The sequence below is a fragment of the Rattus norvegicus genome, chromosome 9 (genome assembly GCF_021556685.1).
Source record: "Rattus norvegicus strain SHRSP/BbbUtx chromosome 9, alternate assembly SHRSP_T2T, whole genome shotgun sequence".
NCBI classification, from domain to species: domain Eukaryota; kingdom Metazoa; phylum Chordata; class Mammalia; order Rodentia; family Muridae; genus Rattus; species Rattus norvegicus.
In genome coordinates, this window is record NC_141542.1 from 40,894,638 (window position 1) to 40,902,802 (window position 8,165).

Here is an 8,165-nt window from a genome sequence, read left to right on the forward strand (position 1 = left end):
TGTATTCAGTTTTCTAATGCGAAACGCCTTACTTAACTTTAAAAATTAATAATGTTGATTAATAACGTTCCAACCCATGTGTGCAGCTCTCTAGTATGAGAGCAGTCTGGGTCGAGGGCGGGGATCTTGCTGAACCTCACAAGCACGCGTCACCTGCTTACAATGAGGGCAGTCTGGCTCCAGACCTGCCCAGGCCTACTCCCTCCGCGACGCCGCCCGGCCGGACTGGACTTGCTCTGGGCGGCAGGATCAGGTCCCACCTCTGGGCTATGAACGGTTCGCTCCTCGAGGATCAGGGCGGGTGTGTAGCCGGAGTCGCTTCCTATTGGCCTCCTTGCCGGGCGTCCCGACGTCTGATTGGGCTGCCCCGCCTCCCCACGGGCTGAGCTCATTGGACGGCGCCAGCCGAGGGGGCGGAGCGCGTTCCCCCGGGTTCTTGAGCGAGCGCGCCCGGCCGCTGAGCCGGGCTGAGGCGCGGGAGCGGGGCTGCGCGGCGGGCTGCGGAGGTAGGGAGCGCGGCGGGCGGCGCGGGAGTCGAGGGCGGCGGGCCCGCGGCTGGTGGCTCTTGTCCCGCGGGCGTCCGGGGCGAGAGGAGCTCGCCGCAGTCCTCGGCCGGCAGGGACGGAGCTGCCGGCGCGCCGAGCTCTTCACTGTCCTGTCAGCCGCGGTCACCACACACACACACACACACACACACACACACACACACACACACACACACAGACACACACACACAGACACACACATTCGCACACGCGCGCGCACGCACACACACACATTCACACACACACAAAGAGCGCGGAGGCGGTGCGAGGAGGCTCGCCCGGCCCGCAGCGCTCAGGCCGTAGAGACAATGCGGCGGGCCGGACTCCGCGACGTGCGAGCCGGGAAAAGTTTGCGGCGTCTCCTCCGGCTGGGCCGGGCCCGGCCGCGGCTTTGAAGAGCCAGCTTCGGGACGGGGCCCGCGAGCTCGGGCGCCTGCGCGGCCCGAGGCATGAGGAGAGCCTTTAATACTTTTTTTTTTTTTTTTTTTTTTTGGAGCGGGCAGGGAGAACAAATACAAGTGCGGTCGGGCGAGAGGCGCTGGCGTGCCGCTGACGCGGGGACGGTATCCGTGGGAACCTCTCGGGGGCGAAGGCTGCCCAGGGCCTGGCGGGGGCGGGGTGGAGAGGTTAGAAGGTCGCAGAGCTGCGCTGCTTGCGACTGGCGCTGCTTGACCTTGGACCAATGATTTAACCGCTTAGATCACCTCGTCGGGGATCTGGGAGGCGAGAGCTGCTCCGAGAGAGTCTTGTAGCTTTGAAATGTGTCTTCGATGGAGATTTTTACCCTCTCCGAGCCTCGTTGTGGGTGCGGGAGTTGTGCAATGGTAGGCCAGGATATATTTTTATATGCACCCAGGACTCACCCTTCAGCCTTGCTCAGAAGTAACTTTTAAGTCGGGTCGCTTAAAAACACCGATCCTAAAACGTTATCCATAGTGCAAAATAAGGTATCCATTACTTTATTTGCAATTCTTAACACCTTGCTACCCTGTTTTGAAGTATTTGAAGTCCTAGGGCCGGGACAGGACTAATCATGGGGGTGAAGTGGCAGGTGCCCCCTGCAAACCCTTCTCCAGGCAGTTTTGGAAAAGCATCAAGTATTTAGTATGCAAAGGAGGGTGTAAAACAGGGCAGGCGGTTGTGTTTATGGCGTTGGTTTCTGTATCACTGGTCTCTACTGAAAAGTTTTGTTGAAGGGTGAGATGTTGGTGGGAGGTGGGGGCTGGGTCTCTGGTGACAGAGAAGGAGAAGAAAACTTTATTTGTAATCCAAGTAAATCTTGAAAGTAATGTAAGTCTCCCTTGCGGGGCGGGCACAGTAGCAATGCTAGTACATCTTGATCTAATTTTAATGAAGGATTGAAAATAGCCACTGTGTTCGTATCACTGACGCCAAGTCAGCTCACTTACATAATCATCTTTATTGAGATGTGTTAGTGCTGTGTATAATTTGAAAGAATAATTGCAGAGTTTGTTCTGGTACTGTCATTGAAATATTTTCATTTCAGATTAATATGTAAAATGATGAAATCTAAACTTTTGGTTATCATGATAAACTACATTTTTCCATCAAAATAAAACCAAACCTTGCCACGAGTAGAACTCATATAAACACTCCATTTATTTATACTTTGTCGGCCGTGGATAAAGAAGATATTGGCTCTGTACTCGTTCAAGTACCGCAGTCTTCTCATTTTGTGAGAGTGCCTCTTACATAGCAGGTGCTCTACTGACCATTTTCTCCCTCACCATGGAGCTTAAAAGCTTATAAACCATGCAAGCTTGTAAGTTAGATAGTCAGCAACTATTTGCTCACTAAAATACCCAGTGCCCAGATAAAAATAATTAAAAGTCCACTTTACCCACTCTTTTTTTTTTTTTTAAAGATTTTATTTATTCATTTTATATATGACGAGTACACTGTAGCTGTCTTCAGACACACCAGAAGAGGGCATCGGATCTCGTTACAGATGGTTGTGAGCCACCATGTGGTTGCTGGGATTTGAACTCATGACCTCTGGAAGAGCAGTCAGTGCTCTTAACCGCTGAGCCATCTCTCCAGCCCCCACTTTACCCACTCTTAAAGAGAATTATTATTATGCTTTTCTGGAAAGAAGGGTAATAGCAAAGAAAAGAATTTACAGAAAAAGTAAGTCTAATTCTTGTATCTAGCCTGAAAGTTTATAGCTTAAAATAGGAATGCATATTTAGAGACAAAGACAACTGGCAGTATTTCTAGGAGAATGATAACAATGTTGAATTAACATAATACACTTCATGACCTACTTTTATTTGAACGTGAGCCATTGAAGAGGTGTGTTTCTTAAATAATCAGTGGCTGTTTGCATTGATTGGATGTCTAATTAAATGTTGTAATCATAACTATAATATTTCACTTGAGTGCTGTCTCATTTTTAAACTCGTTTAGAAAATAACATGAAAGCTTTCCATTTATTTATAAGAAGGAATATTTTTAAAATCAAGTAAATCCTCAGTGAGAAAATTATCTCATATCGTATACCAAATGTAAATTAAACATCAAAAATAGCATCTTGTCAAGGTCTTTGCCCTAGACAAGCACTGAGTATGGGAAAGATCCACTGTGGACTACAGTGAGGCCTGCTTTGTAGCAGGAGAATACTAAGGCTTTAACATTTGGAATCTGGAACACTTACTGTAGAATTTCTGTTCTTTAGTCAGATTTCCTGGTTGTGTAGCAGTGTCAGAGTTGGGAACAGTATATCTCAGGGTGTGCTCTTTATAGACAGGTATCAAGGTGCCCTTGCAGAACTTGTAAAACTTCACTATTATCTTCATACTTAGAGAATTAGATTGTTTGTGAATGGAACCTGAATCTACTTAGAAATTCCTTTCAGTTTGAGAATTAGTTACATAAAATTGTAAGAGTTAATGTTGTCTTTTAAGATAGTTTTCCAGTTGCTCAGTGCTTAATCATTTCCCCTATGACACCAGACATGGTCTCATTCCTCATCTACTGTCTTTGCAGGTCAACCAAGTTAAGGCCTGTTAGAGTATAACTCGAGTTCACAAGCTTCCTTTCTGTTCTGTTTGTGGGAATAACCTAGTGCTTACCATATTAAATTTCAGGTTAGAAGTTGAGAATGGCCCCTGGGATGGCAAGTATGAAAGACTAGGTGAGGATGCTCAATAATAGAAAGCTGTCCATTTAACCTTTTAATACACACATTAGATTTGGGTAAAAATGCTGATACTTTAGCAGGCAAGTGTGTGTCTACATCCATGTACCCTGCCTTCTATTGTCACCGATATTTGTTGACAAATTTCTTTAAGGGCTTCTGTAAGCTTTGTTTGCAAATGTCCCCCAACTTGTGGAGATTTTTGTGATTATTGAAAACAAATTGAAAGGATATAAAAGTTGTTGAAAGAATAGGCTGAATAGCCAGTCTACCAGACCTGATCTCAATCATGTCATTTACTGGCAGGTGTCAGATGCACCCCTGCCTAACCACCTATCTGTGCCTTACCTGCCTTACTACAAAAGTGGGGATAACACTGCCTGTCTCATAGAGTTGTTTGGAAAATTATGCAAGATTATACATTAAAATACCATGTGCAAATAAGTGAGCACATTGTATATCTTCAGTAGGTGTAATTTTTAATTGTATCTCTTTCAATTTTCCTTTTTAGCCCTGGAGAGTCATTGAAGAAGGAAAAGAGGAAGCACACACTGGAAGAGTTAAGTAGAGCTGAGCGCATGGAAGGTCACATTAGGAAGTAGGGATTGTTGAGCATCGGGTGAGAGGTTAGGAGGAAGATGGAGGTTTCATGGTATTAACTTGGGTTTCGTGGTAGCTTTCTGGCTCAGGTGCTTTCTCTACCCTCATCCCCCTTTGTACCATCATATTTTAGCATTTAATTATATACTTTCTTGAATCCCTTTGAGAAGCACTGATTATGTGGTCTGTCTCAGTTTTTGAATCCTGGCTTTAGATTTATTTTTTTTTTAAAGATTTACTTATTTATTATACACAAGTACACTGTAGCTGTCTTCAGATATACCAGAAGAGGGCATCAGATCTCGTGACAAATGGTTGTGAGCCACCATGTGGTTGCTGGGATTTGAACTCAGGACCTCTGGAAGAGCAGTCAGCGGTCTTAACCACTGAGCCATCTCTCCAGCCCCTAGATTTTAATATTACTGATTCTGAGCTTTCTGGGCTTAAGGGTAGCAGCTGTTTTCCTTCTTATAGGAAGGTGTATAAGGTCTAGCTCTTAGAATTATTGAAGGGAATAGGTTTCTGCTCATGATGCTAGGAATGGATATAGAATTCAACTTCAGATTTGCTTTCTCATAGACGCAGTAGTTGCCACTGAAGGACAGGCGTTCTGGCCAAAGCCTACCCAGGGACTTATAAATAACACTGCATGTTCTTAGTATTTAGATATGTCAGAGTACTTTCTCTAGCATCAGTTCATTTGTTCCTCAGAACAGCTCATTAAAAATGCTGTCAGCATAAGTCAACTGATTCCAATAAAGCACTTTAGATCCTTTCTCTTCATTCTCTTCTTTCTGCTTGATAACAAGTCCCATCCTGCTCTAAGAACTATCTCTTCATAGGTTTGGAAACAACCAACCATTAGCTCACTGACGATGCCTTTTGTTGAACTGCATAAAATCTAACCATTATTCATTTTCTAGTCCTAGATAGTTCCCAGATTCTTAACCTCTTAAAACTCTCACTCTCCTTGAATTCATATGGTAGCTACAACCATTTAGCCAGTTATAACCTAGTTATAAAATCTTTATGAAAACATATGGTGCATGTGATAGAAGAAAGTACTGGACCAGATGAGTTTTAAGACTTAACAGGGACTTGTGTGAGCCAAGTCAGTTTACTCTACTTTTCTCATCCTTGAATGGGGATGATCTTACAGTAAACATCTTCCCATTCTGAGGGATTGAGTATACCTGGATGCAAATGTTTTTATAAGAACTGAATGCCTTTGGGCCTGTTCTATCCCAGATATTTATAAAATCAAATTGTTCACTTTAAAATTTCATATACCTTTTCTGGTATATGCAGTATCAAAAAAAATTAGCTGGGGGCAAATTAAGGGGCTGTTAATAGGTATTAACAAGCAAAAAAAAAAAAAAGATTGGGGGGTTATTCCAGGACCCACCCCTCTGTAGATACTAAAATCTGTGAGTGTAAAGCCTTTATGGAAGGTAGCTTAGTATATGAGCATAACCTCCACATATTTTGTATCATCTATAGCAATCCTAGATGACTTATATCTAATATAATGTGATACCATGTAAGTAGTTGCTATATTGTGTTGTTTAGACACTGGTAACAAGCTAAAGTCTGTACATGCTTAATATAAATAACGTTATTTATTTGTCTGTTTTATGTATTGAGATAAAGGTGTTGTATTAGCCCAGTCTGGACTGGAACTTACTGTGTTGTTCTAGTATTGACTGTTCCTGAATTTATAATTCTTGAGGTCAGCTTTCCAAATGCTGGAATTCTAAGGCATGTGACATGAAGCTTGGCATACTTTTACACACACACACACACACACACACACACACACACACACACCCCACACACACACACACACACATACATACACACTCCACATAAACTAGAATGTCATATGTGAAAACCAGTAGTATTTTACATTTCATTTTTATTGACTAATTCTATGTAATATCTGGCTGGCTGTGTGTTCTTTTTGAATCATTATATAACTAAAAATCATAGATGGAAAACTCTAGGCTAGGTACAAGGTGACCATTCACTAATCTTATTGGTGAGAACTGTAAAACTGCATGTGTGTATGTGTGTGTGTGTGTGTGTATCTCACATGCTCATTATGCCTAAGTTAAGGATGCTCTGAAATTATGAGATGCTGTTACACATTGACCAGACTTTAGGGATATCTCTTTAAAGTGTGTTGACATTTAATTGACCTTTGAAGGTTCATTCTGTTAATCATACTCAAAGTGCTAAAGCTATGGTTGACTGCTTTGGAGTTTTTACATTCAGTCGTGCTTAGCATATAAAGTCTCTGGCGTAATTGCTGCTCATTTGGAGTAAGCTTCCTTCTCTCTGAAAATGTGAGTTATGCTTGTGTTTTGTTTTGTTTTTAAAACTTTGCTTCAGGCTAGGTAATGATAGAGGTTTGAATTCAAGTCTTTCCCTGTCATTAGTTGTAGGTGGGTATTGCTTTTCATACATAAGTAATGGGAATTGCTTGGCTAAATGAAGACTACTTTTATTCATGCAAGAACTAGAGCTCTTCAAGGTGCAGTGTTAAAATTTAAACAGTTTAACAAACTTAAAATTGTGTGTTTCTCAACAAACTTCTAAGAGCCTTTCAGTTCTGTTACTGTGGATTGAAACTACCAATGTAAGTGTTTTTCGGAATAAGAATTCAAAGAACTATTTTCATAGTAAACTGTATTCCTTGACTTATTCTCAGTATAATTTTATTATAAACACAGTTTGTAAAAACACAAAAACTCCACCTTATTTCTTTTTAAAATGCTGATATTTTATTGCTTTGTCTAGAGAATATCTGATGAAATGTTTTAAAATTTATGGGATTTAAATTTATGAAAATAGCCTTTGGAAGTATTTTTGATATAGTTAGCTCAGTTGACTTTTAAATTGGCGAGGTTTTATTCTTTACGTTAGTTTACTTAATATGGCAAAATGGTAACAATTCTTAACATAGCTTACTTAGACTGGCCTTGAAATCATGACCGTTCATCTTTAAAAAATATTAATTTTTAATTTTTTTTATGTGTATGGACATTCTGTCTGAATATTTATCTGCACCATATGTGTGCCTGGTGCCCATGGTGATTGGAAAAGGGTGTCAAATACCCTGAGACTAGAGTTACAGACAGTGTGAGTCTCCATGTAAATGATAGGAATAGAACCTGGGTTCTCTAACAGATCATCACTATCTCTTCTGCCCCTAAATTAATATTCTTAATATTTATGAAAATGATAACTTTTTTCTAAATTATGATTGAAAAAAATAACATGTTCTTACCACTTTTTAATGATTTATCTTTAAGGTACCATACATATTTTTAGATATTTTTACCTTGAAGCAGCTATTAAATAGGAAAGTTTAAAGTTTAAACTAGAATTTTTACTTTCATGAGATAATTTTAGACCTTGGATATATATACCTTCATGTTTACAATGCATTCATTCTACTGTAAATTTTGAGATATTACTCACTTATTCATACAGTTCAAGTAAAGCAAACAGTTCTCTTGCCACAAAATTTGATATTTCTGATCAGTTAGTTTTCTATATTGTCTCATCTGTTCTGCTCTTTACTGTCTTCCATTAGAGTAGTTCTTTTTATTTAATGGTAGACCCGCCTCCAAATAAAAGGTCATTTTCTCTTAGACATTTAACTTCAGACTACCCTTTTGTGGGGATAGAGGATATACCATGAGGCATAATAACATTATTTCAGTAAAACCTAAAGAATGACAATCAGTGCAGTGATGATTGTATGTATGATACTCAGATCACGGGTGACATCTCAAACTGTATAATGTGATTTCAGTATATTTCTTTATCTGTAGCTAGTATTTTAATATCAGGTATAA

General features: G+C 40.7%; 1 long non-coding RNA gene across 1 annotated transcript; it reads left to right on the forward strand.

Moving 5' to 3' along the window:
• The first annotated feature begins 464 nt into the window (after positions 1-464).
• Positions 465-6,672, forward strand: LOC148003662 (uncharacterized). Its single transcript, XR_015629058.1, has 2 exons — positions 465-506; positions 4,214-6,672. It is a non-coding gene; the product is annotated as an uncharacterized LOC148003662 (long non-coding RNA).
• The last annotated feature ends 1,493 nt before the right edge of the window (positions 6,673-8,165 follow it).